Source organism: Misgurnus anguillicaudatus, chromosome 20 (assembly GCF_027580225.2).
Source record: "Misgurnus anguillicaudatus chromosome 20, ASM2758022v2, whole genome shotgun sequence".
NCBI lineage: Eukaryota > Metazoa > Chordata > Actinopteri > Cypriniformes > Cobitidae > Misgurnus > Misgurnus anguillicaudatus.
In genome coordinates this window covers 9839643-9858666 of record NC_073356.2, presented here as the reverse complement: position 1 = coordinate 9858666, position 19024 = coordinate 9839643, and the positions used below count along the sequence as shown (strand labels likewise).

The window sequence follows — 19024 nt, the reverse complement described above, 5'->3', positions numbered from 1 at the left end:
CCTGTGACTAACATTGAGAATAACAGAGATATACTCTTTGAACGTCGTTTAAATCCATCCAGCCCCTCGGGGCCAACGGTAATTGTGAACAATGAGACAGAGGATCAGACGAGTCTTGAGACGGAGCAAAGTCCCCCCATAAACTCTGACACTGTAGTAAGACGCTCAAGCAAGGGCTACAGCCGGTCAACATAGTAACCCATTCCACCTGCCTAGAAATGCCTTGGGCAACATAGGTCAAACTAATTCAATTGAGGGTAGACTTTCAACCCCTGTCCCCTTGTTAGTAACTTTTAGACCATGGGTATAACTAGAATGGGGCTATCCGCACCGGGACGGTGAGCTTTTAAAGCTGGGGTGGATGTGACCAGATGAAGTATCTGTAGGATAATGGGAAGGCACTAGAGGGTGTGGCTTAGAATTAGGAAGTAGATAAAGCAGGGCGGGGGGTGACGAATGGTTTTTGATTGATACATGCAGCGTGCACTAAGTGCGAGCGGGTAGCAGCTATTTATGAATGAAGCCGAAGCTTTGTCTCCTGCGTAAAGCACAACATTAAAGTTGGACAAGAGGAGCTAATCACGAGAGTAGTGTGGTGCTCGTGGTCTCAGTCGAACGTGGGGACGTGTTGAGCTTAGCAGCGGGTGCTTTTCCTGCATACTGATTATGATTGTGGTTCTCGGCTGCAAACAGAAACGGTAAGCATCAGTTTATTGACTGTTGCGTGTGAGTTAGGAAGCTCCGTAATCGAGGTCACACCTTAACATCATTATCTTCCTTAGTTTCAGCCTCTCTGTTCTTTAAAAAGGACGCCTAGTAGCCGAGTGAGGCCACAGTACTTTATGCAACGGAGAGTGGGGATCTTTAGCACAAGGTAGCTATTTATTAACGTAATCATGTAGTGAGATTGTTTACTAATGTGGAATGTATGGTGTTATGTGGTTGTGTCTTCCCTGTTTAAATGTTTTAAAGTATTGTGGTGGGTAACTCTAGATTTTATATATTTATGATGTGTGGTATGTTGTAAATGGGGATACTATACAGTGTGAAACACTAATTTTGTAACTCTGGGAAGGACAATATTAATGGAATTAAATGAAATGTGTGCAGTTGCTGTTATAGTATGAGTGCTTATAATATGTTTGTGATTTGTTGCAGCAACTTAGCGCTCCTGGGTGAAATTGCCGCTTTTTCCCTATTGTACTTTTACGAATAATATTGTACCTCCAAGATTTATGGTATATGTTTATTTGTTTGTTTGTTTATTGTGTTCTACTTTTCTTTGGAAGGGTGGGTTGTTTTGTTTTGAGGGTTGGTAGACTGTATTATGACATTGTGAAGCACTTGCCCATAAGTGAGCCTCAAGCGTATCGTTGGTGTGATTTCACATGTACTATGAAATTTAGAGTTCTACTGGTGTGCTGTGCTTTTGAGATTGAGGTGGTTACTACACTGTGCCTAGTGTGATAGTGGGGCTTTACGGTTGGTCCGGTGTGTGCCTGGGAATGGTATTGTTTGCCAATTTTTAACCTTGTAATAATATCATTGATGTTAATAAATTGTTTTGTACCCTTTGTATACCAGTCTTGGACATCCTTTTGTTTTGAATTCTTTAAGAAACCTGTGAAGAAAACTGGGTAATGTTAATAAGCAAAAGTAACTTTGTTACACATATGAAGTTTATATCAGTTCACAAACAGTGTATTTAAAGACATCTCCTCCGGACGGATTTTAAGATCCATGGCTCCTGTTGTCTCATCATCATCATCTTCGTTTCATATCCTGCTCTTGCATTTGTTGCTGTGTCATCTCCCCAGACAGCACGTTCAGTCTTACCGACGTCGGCAATTGGAGGGCACCAGCGGCAAAGTGTCGGTTGGGGTTTTTCCCCTGCACACAGAATAAAAGTAGGTGGGTAAACGATCGGCGCGATGAGTCTGCAGCCGGAGATCGGCAGAGGAACCGCGAGCAACCTTTATGCCGACCGCGCCTCTTTTTTTCTTCACTAGATCTACGCAGTTGTTGGTCCACATCAAGCCGGCAGTGTAAGCGCGAAGGTATGTTGATTAAATATGATTGTGGAAATGTTTTCGATAAACGGATGACAGAAATTGGCGTCGGAGGCAACGTTACATGTGTTTAGACTTGGTTTGTTGTTATAACTGTTGACTTGGGGTGCGTTTCCCAAAATCATAGTTGCTAACCTGTTGTGTTAGCAACTAGTTGGTTGGCAATGGAAAATAAGCAACATGGTTTTGGGAAACGCACCCCTGGTTAGTTATTATTGTTCGCGTATTAAATATTTTTCAGTGAGTTGTTTTAGACAGTATTTTTGATGTGAGGGGATCGTTCGGTAAACAGTTAGGTAAACGGTAATAAATTGACGGACTGTCTTTTGTCTACACAAAAATGACATCTGTCATTTTATAATATGGACCCCTTACACTCTAAATGCATTTTTAATGATTTTGTCTAAGTGACATGCTTAAAATTAAAGGCAGCTCTTGTGCGTTTTTATGGTAACGTTAAAAGTAGAACTGTCAATCAAAGAGCTAGTTTAGTACAAGTGCACAGCCACTGTAGACAGTCAGACAAAGTGGTTATTAAGTAATAAAGTGATAGGAAGTAAGTGTTTTTGGACACACACCTATTCATAAAATAGAGCCTTTATTTAACCTTTGTAATTTAGGCAAAATAAAATGTCTTTTCTGTTTTTTTCACTCAGGTAAATACGATGAAGGCATGGCTTGGTGCACTCTTAAAACAAATGTGTTAAAAACAACACAACATGTGTTATTTTTTACACATGTTCTGAGTGTGCGCAGGGACAACACATGTTGAGTTAAATTTAACACAGAATATGTGTTATAAAATGCAACACAAAAAATGTGTTGCTTCAGTAAACACATTAATGTGTAACTTTCTATTAATTTAACACAACTGTGTGTTACCCAGTAATTGTTTAGTTTTAATATAAAAGAGAAAAAAAACATATGATTTGTAAACTTTAAATAATGAAATCAAGCAGACAACTATTAAATATTGTTCACAAACGATTTATTTGTAAAATAATAAGTATTTGACAATTAATGCTAGCATGAAAATATGCTAGTACTGTATGTTGCAAGATGTATGCTAATTTAAATAAATTTAAGTGCAAGTATAATCACTTCAAACATACATTACATTTATACATAAAAAACACCATTTATAAAATAATTCATTGAATTTAAAAGCAACTGTGTTAAACATGTTGAAACAATGTCTGAAATCGTTTTCAACATGCAAGTTATCAAAAATTCTTACCTTGTCCTGAAACATTAACACGTTATTTTACATTAAGAAAAATACTTCAAATGAACTTGACAAGTGTATTCAAAGAAATTTCCATCACAAAATATTTAGGGGTGGTTTCCCGGACAGGGATTATCTTAATCCAGGACTAGGCCTTAGATTAATTAGGAAATATATCTGGTTTTAACAAACATGCCTTACTAAAAACATTACCTGTGTGCATTTTGAGGCAAAACAAAGGGCACTGGTGTATTTTAAGATATGTCAGTGCAAGTTGTTTTCAGTTTGGACAGCTCTTAAAAATGTTTTAGTCTAGGACTAGTCTAATCCCTGTCCGGGAAACCGCCACACAGTGCATGCATTGGTTAAAACAGACTGCAATTTTGCGGTCCATTTTGAAACTCCATTGCCTTGGATCGTTTGCAAGAGGACTGGGACAAGGGTAGATCATATTCATACCAAAAAAAAACTGAAGACAGTTGGCAGGGATACTTAAGGTTACTTAGCTAGTAAATTTGAAAAGTCTGTCTACCGCACAGGTCAGATTGTAAACATCAAGTGGAAAGGCAAGAGAATCATTCATTGCGAATTCATGTCCTGAAGAACCGCTGGAAACCAACTGTGGCTGAGCTGATATTAGACACCTTTTCATCATTTAGTAAGCAAAGAGGTCATGCTGGTACCAGCCTACAGACATGAAACAATATACATCATTAGAAAATGTTGTTGCATGAAAATTACTTATTTTATGTAAAGTTTTTAGTCACAAAGCTTACCGCCACCAAGTCCCAGTCTGAGACAGCAGAATTCACACAGCAATAGATCTGGGTGTGGTAAACATGCAGGTCACATGCAAAATATAAATTATGAGAAAAAATTCTTTAAAAAGGATTACTTTTATATCTTACATTAAATATCTTACATTACATTTCTTCTCTAAAGATGCTATTTCCCTGAGTTTCTCAATAATTGTCACCTCCCATTTCCTGATAAACATTTCTTCTTTCCTATCGGTAAGTCTGGAAAACTCAATGTCCACCTTCAGTAAATTTAATAAGAAATATTAATATTGAAATGATGAAACACTTTGTGTAAAGTTATCTGCAGTTAAGTTTATTACAAAGACTGGCATGTCCAGACATTGGGGATATTCCTTAAAGATTTCACCAACAGTTGTTGATTTTGTCATTACCTGTATCCATCTCCTTTGATGACTGAAGGTTTGGTCAATGGCATTCTTTATTGATGATGTCCTCTCACGTCAACTCCATTGAACCTTCCGTCTGATGTTCTGTAGTCTCATTTTTATAAATCCACTGTGTGATGGCCCATCAAAAAAAAAGAAAAAATAAAGAAAAATGCTTCTATCATGATCAATGCAAAAATAGCACTAAGTTAGAGTCAAGTACAGTTTTTATACACATTGTCAAGTAAGTCATTTCATACACATTAATGAAGTATGTAAAAGCATCCTTACAGTACATGTCCCTCATTTTGACCAAATGAGACCATAATCCAACAACACAATCTCCTTTGCGAGTGCCAGCTTTTCTTTTTCAGATGGATAGCTAGCTGAAAAAGATTACAAACAAACATTGACACAAGAATTGTGATTTACATTTAGTAGCACAAGACTACACCCATTTTATTCACTACCCCTAGCACTTCAGCCTTACTGCAAGCAGTGAAAGGTTCGTAAAGTTTGACTCCTTACATTTAGACCACTACATTATGTTGAACGCGAGGGCGCGACACGAAAATAAAAAACATTATTATAAAATGTGGCAGTGCGTCCAGTATGTTACAGCATCACCGAATAATAATGAGTTTTACCGTCTTTTGTCTCGTCATGCCGCTCACAGGTGTACAGTAGGTACAGTGACGTGCATACTGTTCCACCATGTGCTTAACCAAACGCGACGAGGCGTTGCGATAATAGAAAGGCATAATTTATAATATCCCGTCCTATTAACCTCAGGACATAAACTGAAAAGAAACCCGTTACCGCGTGTCACGTCTATTTAGGACACTGTGTTAAAGATTTACGTTAAAGTGCTGTAAGTGTCACACATACTTACTAACCCGTAGTCCAATGTGCCTTTCATTAAACAATGACTGTTATCATGAATCTCCAAACGTAACTTTGCAAAACGAGCGAGCATTTAACGTTACCACAATAAAGTTTAAATTAACAGTCTCCTGCACAATTAATGCTAAAGTTTCTTACACTATATGAAAAATAGATATCATATTATAACGGTAATTTTTTATTTAAATTCTTACCTGATGCAGACAGGAACATTCTTGACCTCTTGACTGGAAATGCGGTTGAAAAAGAACATCACTGCGCAGGCGCAACACAATATGCGTTCTTGTCTTGTTTTTTTCTCCTCAATAAAACAAATACAAAATAGACTGCCAAGGCTCAATAATAATGTTCACGAATTTCATAATAATAAAATAATAATAACACACGCAAAAAAATATACAACAATGCGTGGTTGTCTGTCCAAGTGAAACGTCATCAGCTGACTCGTGTGAACTTACAACAGCCACCAATGGAAGAGAACGCCTGCATAATGTTTGAAATATTACTCTTATTGTGTCACAAAATGTATATTCAAAAGCTATTTAGGCGAGAATGTATGTATAAAAAGATCAAATGTGCGGTCGGTTAATAAAGATAGCGTTTATTAAAAAATCTGCTCCGACTCTTTCTGAGTTCTGATCCAGACAACCACCGGATACTCAGCGCTAATGTACCCCGCCCAACGAGGCTTGATCTCGGCAAGTCCTTATGAAAATCCCCGCTGGCTGTTATGTGGTAGTAGCGGTTAACAGTAGATATATTTTGGTTAACAGTAGATATATTTTATTTTGTTACTTCGTTTAAATATAAATCATCATTAAATTACAATAATTATGCATTTTATTTTATGGTTTACTGGTAAACGTGTTTTACACATTCATTGTGTAAGCAGTTAAGCATAATATTTACACATTATGTGTCAGTTCTAACACAAAAATGTGTTGGAATCCTTTTACACATATTTTGTGTAAAATTTTAACACATCAATTTTAAGAGTGTGGCCTCCAGAACCTTTTACAGCCCACGTGATCAAATAGCTTGCGCGCGCATTTCGGCCACGGAAGTGTTGTTGTTCCCCAGTGGTTCTCTAACCTGTTAGCAACTCAGAAAGTTTATTAAAACGGTTTCCCAGCATCAAAATGTCTGGTTGTTGCGTTTGGTTGCACTAATATAATATACTAATATACGTATATATGTATCAGGCCACTTTATATTTGGCCATCTGCTAATGTCTTCTATCCACTCCACTATAGTACACGGATCTGGTAGATGTGTTGAAAAAGTTGATAAGTCAACTTTTTAAAATAACTTTGTCTGTGTTACTTCACTGCTGATTCTTACCATACTTCCGTTGCCAAACTGCGTGCACCTACGTTGCCACATCATCATTGTGTACAAAGAGTAAAAGGGTCTATAAAGACTCATACAAAATACTCCAAAGTTTTTTCAAGAGGACATTACCCAACCCATCTAAAGGATGAAAACAATACTCTTGTTGAATACTACATGAGACAAGTGAGAGTGGGGGGCTATGTTGTTCTGATGTTACTCATTGTACTTTCTATGTTCGATGTGATCAATATGAAAACTAATCTTTGTAAAAACTTTTCATTTACAGACCATCCTGACTTAGATCACCATCACCACCATCATCCCCTGCATCGTGCCCTTCATCAGACACCCAAAATGCACCACAAACATCACAGGCGAAAAAGAAGAAAACGCACAACAAACCTTCCAAAAAACCCTCCTCCCCCTTCCCTCCTACCTATGGCTGGAAACAACATAACAGTTGGCAAGTTGAATTAACTATTTTGACCTTAAAGGCTTATTTTTTTATCTTATTCGCTGTATCCCCATGGTTGGATGGGTGCATGCATGCTCCTTTCGTCTCTGTGCGTGCCGTGGCTCTGTCTGATGCACCCACCGCTGGCTTGGCTTTGCACAATGACTTGAAGTAAATGGCTCCAGCTGGCGTGCTGCTCCCAATGAGTGACAGAGTGATGCCAGCTTTTTCCTGTTTGTGTGTTGTGATTTGTATAGTCAGAACATGTACAAATAACAAGGTCATGTGAGACACAGCCATCTATTAATCATATACATACAGGGAACTATATTCTCAGAAGGCAAAGCCCGGCTACTTGGGTGCAGTGATTTGCTAGCAGCAGCTGTGAAACCGCCGGTGAGGAGCTGAGAGTTCGGTGAGTGTTTTGGAGTTACTCCCCCCAAGTAGCAAGTGCTTCACCCTCTGAGAACATAGCTCCCAGCATGCATACTGTTAAAAGTTGGCTGTGTCATGACCTTGTTGTTTGTACACGGTGTGACTAAACAAATCACAACACATAAATAGGAAAATGTTGCTGTTATTTTGTCACTTATTGGGAGCAGCATGCTAGCTGGAGCCATTTACTTCAAGTCTTTATGCTCAGATAGGCTAGCGGTGGGTGCGTCAGACAGAGTTACGGCACGCACAGAGACGAAGGGGCATGTATGCACCCATCCAACCCTGGGGGTTACTGTGAATGAGCTAAAATCCCAAAAAGTCAGCGTGTTCCTTTAAGTTTCCATATGTCCATTAGAAAATTAAAGGGATAGTTCACCCAAAATAATGTCATTAAGGACTCACCCTCATGTCGTTCCAAACTTGTAAGACCTCCGATGTTTTATGTTTAGTCCGAGAGCTTTCTGACCCTACATTGAAAATCTATGCACGGTATACTGTCCATGTCCAGAAAGATAATAAAAAACATAATCAAAGTTGCCATTTGACATCAATGGGTCAGTTAGAATGTGTTGAAGCATCCAAAAAACATCTTGGTCCAAAAATGACAAATTTATTCAGCATTCTCTTCCATGTCTATTGTGTAGCGCATGTGTCTGACCAAAGTCTTGTGACGCAGATGGCGTGTTATCCTCAGATATGTTTGTGAATTTTTTTCACATTTACAGCATTCGTCTCCCTCCGACTGTAAACGAAGCTCGGGCGCACAAAAAAAAGTGGGGACGCACCTAATAACACATCAGCCACGTTGTACGTCAGCTGCGTCACTGCAGTCATGTGACTTTAGTCTCGTGCGCGTTCAAAACAGAACCGGAAGAGAAGACAATGCTGAATGATGTCGTAATTTTGTCATCTTTGGACCAAAATGCATTTTCGATGCCTCAACACACTTCAACTGACCCACCGATGTCAAATGGCCACCCTGAGGATGCCCTTTTTACTACCTCTCTGTTCCTGGACAGTATACTGTGCATAGATTTTCAATGGAGGGTCAGAAAGCACTCAGACTAAATCTAAAATATCTTAAACTGTGTTTCGAAGATGAACGGAGGTCTTACCCTCATGTCGTTCCAAACTCGTGAGTCATTAATTACATTATTTTCATTTTTGGGTGAACTCTCCCTTTAATTACATGCTCATACTTTAATTATGCCTGATAAGAATTTGTAATATTTGTGTTTAAACATTTTTCGAATTTTAATCCTTGTTTTTAAATGGCCATGACAGTGACAAAAAGGAAGCAGCCTTCTCTAGCCCACCCAAGTTTCCATCAAAGGAGCAAGCCTAGTAAGACATTTTATGTGTATAATGCTGCACTTCTCATACAGCGAATATCAGATGTAGATATCTAAGGTGCAAATCTTATGGTTGATGTGCCTTTTTGATCATCTTTCTGTTGTAACCTTTTTTAATCTTCTTGAAGTGTCAGTAAGAAGAAAGCTGGCTAACCCTCCCACCCCTTGTTTAACTCCTCCAGCCCATCCCACATCATTGTAGAGTGAAGGTAAGTGTACCCTATATAGTAACATGCATCAGGTCCCTAAATTCAAGCAGACACAATGTACTCCACAGGTCCACAGCACATACCATAGTTTGATGTTCCAGAGATATGATTTTTGAGTTTATATTAGTAGTGTGATCAGTAAACCAAGGTTTTCTGTCTTTCCAAGAGACTGCGGTTAATATTCAGAAAGAGGCGCAGAGAACGTCTCGGTTACGGATGTAACCCTCGTTCCCTGAAGGAGGGAACGGAGACGTCACGTCGTGACCGACGAATTGGGAGCTCGCTTAGAGAGACCAATCTGCTTCGAATACTACTAAAACGCCAATGAACTTGGCATTGAGATATTTGCATAATGCTGGCGCCGCCCCGCCAGGTGCGTATATAAGGCGCACGTGCAAATAGGGAAATCAGCTTCTGTTCGCTGAGAAAGCCGGAAGGTGACCGGCCTAAACAGCAGGTGGCAGCACCTGTGGCGACGGGACGTGACGTCTCCGTTCCCTCCTTCAGGGAACGAGGGTTACATCCGTAACCGAGACGTTCCCTTTCAGTCGGTCACTACGACGTCACGTCGTGACCGACGAATTGGGAAACCCTACTAAAACGCCACTAGGGGCTGACCTCTTCCAGTGTCTGCATAAAGCCCTCCGGTTCCACTTAAGGATAGGAGAATAGGTTTTAAGGCAGAAGGCCGGGCACTAGATGTTCCTTTAACCCCACAGTAGTGCCAGCGACTGGGAAGCGCCCTATCTGAGCGGTATAGGGACGCTGCGGAAGCCACCGCCCCGTTAAGGGCTAATGGTGGGCGAAAGTCAACCGTAGTTGAGGTAAATGACAGCCGTGGCTGTGTAAGCAAAGCAGTGCTCTGCTAAGGGAAACGTGGGCTGGTAGGATTAACCCCACGGAATAATACTCACAAAGGAACCCGTTGGGACACAATGTGGGGCCCTGGCCAAACACGTAGGTTCGTAAGAATACAGCTAGTGAAAGGCTGACAGCCAATGCTCCGCAACAAAGGCTGTCAAGGCAGTGGAGAGAGCAAATCAAACCATTACGCATTTTTGCTCTGTTAGCCTTCCATACTAAAACTCAATTTGGAGCTTCAGTCGGAGGCTGCAAGCCGACTTGCGAGTCTGCCCTCCGTGTCCTCCCTGGTGAGGACAGAACACGAGAGGATACAGGCTCGATACGAACATTGTAGAATCTAATGAACGTATTAGGTGTCGCCCAACCAGCAGCTCTACAGATGTCTGTTAGCGAGGAACCACGAGCTAAAGCCCAAGATGAGGCAACACTCCGAGTGGAGTGCGCTCTCAAATTAAAGGGCAAGGAATGCCCTGCAAATTGTAAGCTAGGGCGATAGTATCAACTATCCAATGAGACATCCTCTGCTTAGTGACAGCTTTCCCTTTCTGCTGGCCACCATAACAAACAAAGAGCTGGTCTGAGGTCCTGAAGCTTTGCGTGCTGACCACGTAGAATCGCAGTGCGCGTACGGGGCACAACAAAGCCTCGGTTGGGTTTGCCTGCTCCAAAGGCAACGCTTGCAAGCTCACCACCTTATCTCTGAAGGGAGTGGTGGGAACTTTGGGCACGTAGCCTGGTCTGGGTCTCAATGTTACACTCGAGACAGCAGGACCAAACTAAAAGCACGAATCGTCAACAGAGAATGCATGTAAATCTCCTACTCTCTTCATGGAGGCCAATGCTAGCAGGGTCAGAGTTTTCATTGATAAAAACTTCAGACTCGCAAACTGCAAAGGCTAAATCGGAGACCTGAAGGCTTCAGCACCATGGACAGGTCTCAGGAAAAAAGAGGGAGGGCGCGAGGGGTTTAGCCTGCGAGCGCCTCTTTAAAATGTAATAATTAAATCATGCTGGCCAACTGATCTGCCGTAGATAAGTGAGTGATAAGCAGAAATAGCGGCGATATCAATTTTAATGGCGGAGGGACAGCCTACCATCTAACCCATGTTAAAGATATAAAAGCATAATGTTAAAGGGCATTCTCTGGGTCCTCGCGTTGCGAAGATCACCGGGTGACGAAAGGTTTCATTAAGCGCGTAAGCCCGTCTTGTGGACGGTGCTTGAACCGCGTCGATGGTGTTAGATACCGCTTGCGATAAATCACCTAAACCTTACGCGCGCTCAACGACCATACATGGATATCCACAGGTCGGGGCGCGAGTGCCAAATGTGCCCCTTCCTAAGAAAGAAAGTCCTTCCTCAGGGAATCCGCCAGGGAGGGCTGTCGCGAGGAGCATTAACTATGAAAGCCAATTCTTGGTCGTCCAGTACGGACGATTAATAAAAGGCTCTCCTCGTCCTGCCTGACTTTGCACAATGTCTGCGCAATAAAGCTCACTGGAAGAAATGCGTATTTACGCGCCCCCCGCGGCCAGCTGTGTGCCAACGCATCCACGCCGAGGCTGCCCTCGGTTAGTGAATAAAATAGGCGACAGTGGGTATCGTCCGGCGACGCAAACAGATCTATCCACGCACAACCGAACTTCTTCCAAATAGCTGGCCGTCTGGGGGTGGAGTCGCCATTCGCCGGGGGCGCAGCTCGGGAAGCGCGTCTGTCGCTGTATGGAGCGATCCCGGGAAGTAAATGGCACGAAGGGACCTCAGATGCTTCTGACTCCAAAGGAGGAGATGACGAGCGAGATGCGACAGGTGACGAGAGCGCGAAACCGCCTTAACGGTAAATAACGCAACAGTCGCAATGTTATTGGTGTCGACTAATACATCCTTCCCTCGCATCTCCATAGCGGAGCGTACAAGTCCCAGATATACAGCGCACCGCTCGCGGCAGTTGGGGTGCTATGCACACCCCAGAGACTGCAAGCCCGTCATACGTGGCTGAACATCCCGTGCTTAGGGCATCGCATGCTACAGAATGCCAGGAGACCCCTCAGAGGCATATCTTGCTATCAGAAACGCTGGGTCTACTACGGGGAAATCTAAATGACATGCCGGTGTAGTGTTTACACAATGTATGCCTGTGCCACGCTCTCCTCGAGACTCGATCGTAAAGCCAACTCTGAAGCGGTCTCATATGACGCAGCTCGTGCAGTGTCACAGCTGCAGCATGCTGTCATCTGTCCAGGAGCTTCTGAAATTGTTTCAGAGGGACCGCGTACTTCCCACGAATTAAACCGAGGCAAGTCAGAACTGACTAGTTGCGCGCTCTTGTAAAACACGCCAATTAGTTGACCGAGTCTAATTCCATACTGAGAAAAAGGATCCTCTGCACGGGGCAAAGTTGCTCTTTCCCAGTCGACCTGATGACTTAAACGAGCGAGATGCCGAAGCATTAACTCTCTGTGTTCGCGCACGTCTGCCAAGAACGGGCTATTATAAGTCAACGTAAATAAAAGCAGAATGCGAACAACGCTCTCTCTCTGATATCTTAATGCCGTGACTAGCACTTTCATGGAGACACGGAGAGAGAGAGACAGCTCGAATGGTGTACTTAATATTAATATGCCCACCCCACGACGCAGAGCGAAAAAACGGTCTAAGGCGAGGGGAGATGGACACAAAAGTACACGTCTTACAGGTCTAAGGCTGCAACCGATCTGAATATTGAAATACGAGCCTCGGCGTTATCATCCAAGAAAGACCACCTTTGTAGAGCCGGTGCGTAAATCAAAACGATCGTAACCCACCGCGTATTTTGGGTACTATGAGATAAGGCTGGAAAACCCTATCATCATATCATCATCTCGGTAAGAGGGACCGGCTCGATAATCCTTCGCCAGCAGGACATCGACTTATGCACGCAGTACATGTGCATCGGACACTTTCACTATAGTGAAACGAAAGCCCGAGAATTTTGGGGTTGTGCCGGTAGTTGTATTTCGTAACCGAGGCGGATCGTGCGTAAAACTCAACGAAACGGGCTGGGAACTGAAGCCAAGCACCCAGGCACCGTACGAGGAGAATTAACGACACTACCAAGTACCCGCGGTGGGGCAGCGAAGCGAGACAGGTGAGACTGCCGGTGCGTCTGCTGAGACAGCATAAGCATCTACAGTATGTGTGTGTGTGTGACACTGACCTGAGCCCGCTGAGGGAAACGGTCGTCCGGTCTCCTCAGCTGAGGACGCAGACTCCGATGGGGGTGCTGGTGGTCCGGTCTCCTGAGTGGAGGGCTCGGACTCCTCAGAACACCCGCTGGCGATAGAGGAGAGGTAGGGTGAGCTGGAGTGTGCCCGCTCACGGCTCTCTCGATCCTCTGGAGACCTGGAGAGGGAAGAGGAATGCACTCTGTGTGGTTAGTGGGCACCGGCTAAACAGCCGGTGGAACATATGCAAACCAAGAATTTTCCACCCGACCCTCTATCGGGGGAAGGAGCGAATCACCGCCTCCTGAAGAGTGATCCTCTGCCAATCCAGGTCGCCCGCTTACTGGCCACTTAAACTCCCGCTTTCACGGGAAGCAGCTAAGCGGGCGGGGCGAGCTGCTGACGACCGGTTCCCCCGCGCTGCCGAGATGGGGTCCGTGGAGGGGAACGGAGGTGGTCGCCGCAGGACGCCGACGGCGAGAAGCATACTGAGGAGCCGGCGTGGTGGTTTTTACCAAGGGCAGCTCTCCTTCGCCGGGGCATGACCTCATAGATCGCCTCAGTCTGCGCAGCGGAGCTGTACGACTCCACGGCCTCGCCGAAGAGGCCGGTCTGTGAGACAGGAGCATTCAAGAAGTTGTTCTCGCCTGCGTCCGTCAGCCAGACACAGCCAAAGATGGCGATCTTGAACCACTGTCGTGAACATCGCACGACTGAAGGTCGCGGCCTCCCTCGTAAATCCTTGGTGAACCCGTAGCAACGTTATTGCGTGCAGGGCTGAAGCCGCCTCTCCGCATGCCTGACGGACAGCGCCCGTAACCGGACGACTGTCTACAAACACGGGAGGGAAGGGTTGGGTGGTCCCTCCAGGAACGCAGCTGCATCGCAACCCCCCGCTCTACTGAAGGGTCCCTGCCCTTAGCGGCTCCATTGGTGAGGGAGATGAGGGGTGAAAGCTGAAGCTGAACGGCCGGATGGCCGCAAACCACGTCAGCTCTTCGTGCCGTCGGGAAGAAAGGCACAGGAGCAGAGGACCGAGAGGCCCGAGCAGCTCCGAAATACCAATCACGTGGGCGGTACGGTTCGGGCGGAGAGGGGTTAACCCCTCCAACTCTACCGTTACCGCCGCTCGAGCGGGCACGGCCGCCATCTCCGGAACGACCCCACTTCGGAGGAAATTGGACACCCCTCTGATGCTGCAGAAGTGAACGGGACCAGAAGGAGGTCCAATGGATTCGGCAGACATCGTAGAACACGACTCTGCCGTCTCCACCGGAACCTCAACCGGCTGAGGATGAAAGGCCGGTAGGTGGAGGACGCATCCTCCGTCCTCCTCAGCGTAGTGATGCGAAGAGCGTCATGCGAGCGCTTGACAGTCGCACCATGGCGGTGTCAGCACTGCAAAGACGCGGACAGCATTCCCGTAGAAACGTCAGTCGTCTCCGCAATCCAAGAGGGTTATGCTCTCACAGAGAGAACAAAAACTCTCCACGAGCGCAGCCTCAGAGTGCTTGATGCCCAAGCATGAAGACAGCGCTCGTGACCGTAACTGGAACCCTTATACCTCTCACATCCAAGATCGCACGGACGAAAAGCAATCCTGAAAAGGACGCTGATCTCCGAATATACGAGAGAGTGGCTGTCTTTAAAAAGACACAGAGCTCTCACGTATCACTCTTTTAGGGAAATCACTCTTTAGGTGCTCAGCTGATGATGCGCACAGGGAAAGGCAACGCACACACTAAACTCAAAACAAAAAATATGCAGAGCAGTGGAATACTGCGAGCGTCCGCTGTGTTAGTACTGCTTGTCAATCAACTTCAGCAACCGTTCCCAGAAGAGCAGATAGTAGCTTCTCAGTCAGATAAAGCCGGCTTTCGAAGCGAAAAAAGCTGATTTCCCTATTTGCACGTGCGCCTTATATACGCACCTGGCGGGGCGGCGCCAGCATTATGCAAATATCTCAATGCCAAGTTCATTGGCGTTTTAGTAGTATTCGAAGCAGATTGGTCTCTCTAAGCGAGCTCCCAATTCGTCGGTCACGACGTGACGTCGTAGTGACCGACTGAAAGGGAACTGAAGGCTTTCCTGACTGTAAGCCATTTAAAACGCAGACAATGAAAACACTGACACGTGTGTGTGTGTGTAGAAATGTGTGGCAATTACTCAGCCCACTGACATTAGTTTATCTAATTGTGATAAACTTGACTTACTGTTCACTCCAATAATTTTGTTTTTCTGTATTTTCTAGTGACACCGAATAATAACGAAGGCCTGTGTGCTTTGCAGCAGCCTCTACGTCACCCTCTTCCAGTGCTCCGTCAGAGGACTAACGATAGTAAGATATTTTACATGTAATGTATGAATCTGCACTTTTTACTCAGAACATCATACTGAGGTAGTAAAACAATACATTTCAGAATAATTCAATAGCAAATGAATTAGGGCCAGATTTTAAAATCAAGCTGGATCTGGGCCATTTGTGTTTTTTCCATTTAAGTGATTACATCAGTGAAAGAGGACCTTCTTCGTACTGAATGTAAGTTTCCGTTAAATATGTGATGCATAGACCCTTTTACAGCCCACGTGATCAAATTGTTTGTGCGCGCATTTCGGCAACGGAAGTGTTGTTGTTCGCCAGTTGTTCTAACGTGTTAGCAACTCAGAAAGTTTATTAAAACGGTTTCCCAGCATCAAAATGTCTGGTTGTTGCGTTTGGTTGTACTAATATAATATACTAATATACGTATATATAAAGAGTTTGGTCCCAAATAAACGCCATTTTTGAAAAAAATGAGTTGCTGCCAGAATCAGTATTATATCAGGTCAATATTAAAAAGTAAATTCTTAATTTTGAGCAAAATCCAATATACGCCGTTTTATTCTGTCATCTTTTCTCCCTTTTTTCCCCAAAATGCAATAAACGCCACTCCTCCTTTTCTACAGAATGCCATAAATCCGCTCCACAGTTTGCAGCGCACCATTGCAATGTAAACAAACAATGGCGGCGCTTTGAGTACACGGAATACTAGTTTTCCTCATCTACTTTGTACTTCGTGATCAACAAACAAACAAAAACAAAATAATACTTTAATAGCATTGATAAACCTGTGATGGTTTTCTGTGACGGGAAAGAAACGTAAGCCATCAACATCTAATAATTTACGCAAGAGACACTCGGGAGACGGGTGCTTGTTTGGCCGGGCCGACAACATCAAGTTTCTGTCATGCAAACACATTGACCCCAGGGGATCTTATGAAAAACTTTCCATAATTTTACTCAAAGTCAACGAAAATCGAGCAGGACCAAAACATTTTACAGCTGATCGCTGTGAAACACGTTAAGCGACGACGTCAAGTATAACCGCATCAATGACAGTGTTCTTAATATCACAAAGTAAGTGTTTTGATTAATGCCATTAATGTTTATATTTTTAATTGGTGTATACCACTAGTCAACTAAATGAATAACATGGCAAAGATGAATGCACATTTATAAAGGCTATTGATTCAATAGATTTATAGCATTTTGAATAAAAACTTGTCATGGATTTATTGCATTTTGTGGAAAAAATAATCTGTTTTTATAATAAATCTTTGAAAATCAAGTTATGGTTTTTGAATTATTTTTATGTTTTTATAACCTAAAGATGCTATGTGAAAGTTTGTAACAGAAAATAGTGGTTTTCATCTTGTCACTTTCTTGGTATAGAAAACACGTTTTTAACAAAATTTGTCAAAATGGATTTATTGGGTTTTGGAACCAAACTCTTCATATGTATCTGGACACTTTATATTTGGCCATCTGTTAACGTCTTCTATCCACTCGACTATAGTACACGGATCTGGTAGCTGTGTTGAAAAAGTTGATAAGTCAACTTTTTAAAATAACTTTCTCTGTCTGTGTTACTTCACTGCTGATTCTTGCCATACTTCCGTTGCCAAACTGCTCGTGCATACGTTGCCACGTCACCATTGTGTACAAACAGTAAAAGGGTCCATTGGGTCTTTAAACTTGTGGCTGTAAGCGCACTTGAAAAGTTTGAGAGCAAAAAGCCTACATACTGTTTAGCAGTTTCACAATCTAATTTTATCATTTCATAGTGACAACCGTTAATTGGCAGCAGGAAGATGAATATGAAGGGCTGGGCTCTCCTGAACATAAGCTGTTTAGCATGCAGATCAAGAACACACTGAGACAGGCACACACACACAATACACAGCGCACACACAGCACAGTCCTACATAAAATGGGGAATGACAAAAATGACAGAAAAAGTTTTAGAACCACTGCTGTGGGGTCACTTGTTTAGCTCTGTTAGTTGGACCTGGGTGATGCTGTTCTTTGTGTAACGGGCCTTTTTCTGTATTTCCTAGTGCCACAAGATGATTGGCAGCAAGACACACCCAGTGATGAAGGGATGTGCTCTCCTTAAATCACAGCCTATTCATCAGGTACTCCTGAGTAAGTCCTACAATGTGTTGAAACAACATGATTTTATTTTTGCAAAATGCTCTGACTTTTCTGAATTGTCTTTTTAGAAACCATCCACGAAGATATATAGACTTTTGTGCTGTCTTATTTTTTTCTGTTGCTTATTACATTATTACATTTTTTTAGGTGCTGTGTTAAGAAATCCTGCCTACAAAGTTCCACTGAGGCTGATATAAAGATGACTGTGAGAAACTGGCTGCGGCAAAGGCGGGACAAGCAAGCATCTTAAGTGAAATAATTGATTGGACTGATTCTGGAGTATGACTTATTCTGGAGGGAATTTCTTATTTTTGTTGCAGTTTGGTATGGGACGGTTTCAAGGACAGGGATTAGACTAGTTCTAGACTAAAATAAATGTAAGAGCTGTCCAAACTGAAAACAACTTGCACTGACATATCATAAAATACATCAGTGTCTTTTGTGATGCTTCAAAATGCACACAAGTAATGTTTTTATTAAGACATGTTATTAAAACTAGTTATATTTCAGAATTAAACTAAGGCCTAGTCCCGGTTTAAGATAATCCCTGTCCGGGAAACCACCCCAAAGTGTAATTTGTGGAGTGTTAAAATAAATGAAACTGCCTTTGCAAAAACAAAGTAAAAAAAAATTCCAGATGCCCTTCTGTTTTGTTATTTCTCCTGGAAAACTCACTGATCCATTTTTTTCTGTTAGACTGACATTTACCAGGTTGTCATATTATGTATGAAATACACCCTACACATAACAATCACTTACTTTCAATTTAAACTTTTTTTTTGTCATAAAACCTGGCAACTCAAAAGGAAGCGGCTGCAGACTGCGCAGCCACGGACGGAGTCTTGCATGCAAGTGGGCTAGTTGCCTACTTCTCCACTAGCTCTTGTCAAATTGTTAGGGAAGGAATTTTATGATTAACACAACATAAACTGTTATTGGGGGTTGATTGTTGTTGATACACAATATGAAATGAGTTAGCCTGCAGGGGTCTCCAACATTGTGAGCAAGGGTTACAACAATATGTATAAAACAATCTGGAGGGCTACTTTTTTATTTATTCTACTCAAAACTTTTTTGTTTTACTTACTGATTTTATTTTAGTTTACTTTTTGATATGTTTTAGTATTGTTTAATATGTTAACATACGTAAACCAAGCCAAGTTAATATAAAACATATGTATGTAATAAATAAATATTACAATTGAGACTAATAGAATGTGCTGGCACCATGGAGACCCCTGGCCTAAACAAATCAATTATATAACGGTGGGATCCTGACGCTGGAACAGCTGCTTTATAAGCATGCTGTGACGTT

General features: G+C 42.9%; 2 long non-coding RNA genes across 10 annotated transcripts; one reads left to right on the top strand and one right to left on the bottom strand.

Annotated features, from left to right (window-relative positions):
* The first annotated feature begins 1812 nt into the window (after positions 1–1812).
* On the top strand, positions 1813–18381 carry LOC129420816 (uncharacterized). 6 transcript variants are annotated; one of them, XR_012359645.1, is made up of 7 exons: positions 1813–2057; positions 7002–7178; positions 8892–8951; positions 9088–9168; positions 15487–15573; positions 17613–17700; positions 17857–18381. It is a non-coding gene; the product is annotated as an uncharacterized lncRNA (long non-coding RNA). The 6 variants fall into 6 exon arrangements; XR_012359643.1 differs by lacking the exon at positions 1813–2057 and adding an exon at positions 6387–6898 and having other exon boundaries at positions 17613–17690; positions 17857–18371; XR_012359640.1 differs by lacking the exon at positions 1813–2057 and adding an exon at positions 6387–6898 and having other exon boundaries at positions 17857–17952.
* LOC141351401 (uncharacterized) lies at positions 3143–5695 on the bottom strand. 4 transcript variants are annotated; one of them, XR_012359657.1, is made up of 6 exons: positions 5578–5619; positions 4772–4862; positions 4487–4658; positions 4217–4333; positions 4071–4118; positions 3146–3981 (listed from the first exon to the last, which is right to left on the bottom strand). It is a non-coding gene; the product is annotated as an uncharacterized lncRNA (long non-coding RNA). The 4 variants fall into 4 exon arrangements; XR_012359656.1 differs by having other exon boundaries at positions 3143–3981; positions 4071–4333; positions 4772–4866; positions 5578–5695; XR_012359655.1 differs by having other exon boundaries at positions 3143–3981; positions 4071–4333.
* Positions 18382–19024: the final 643 nt, after the last annotated feature.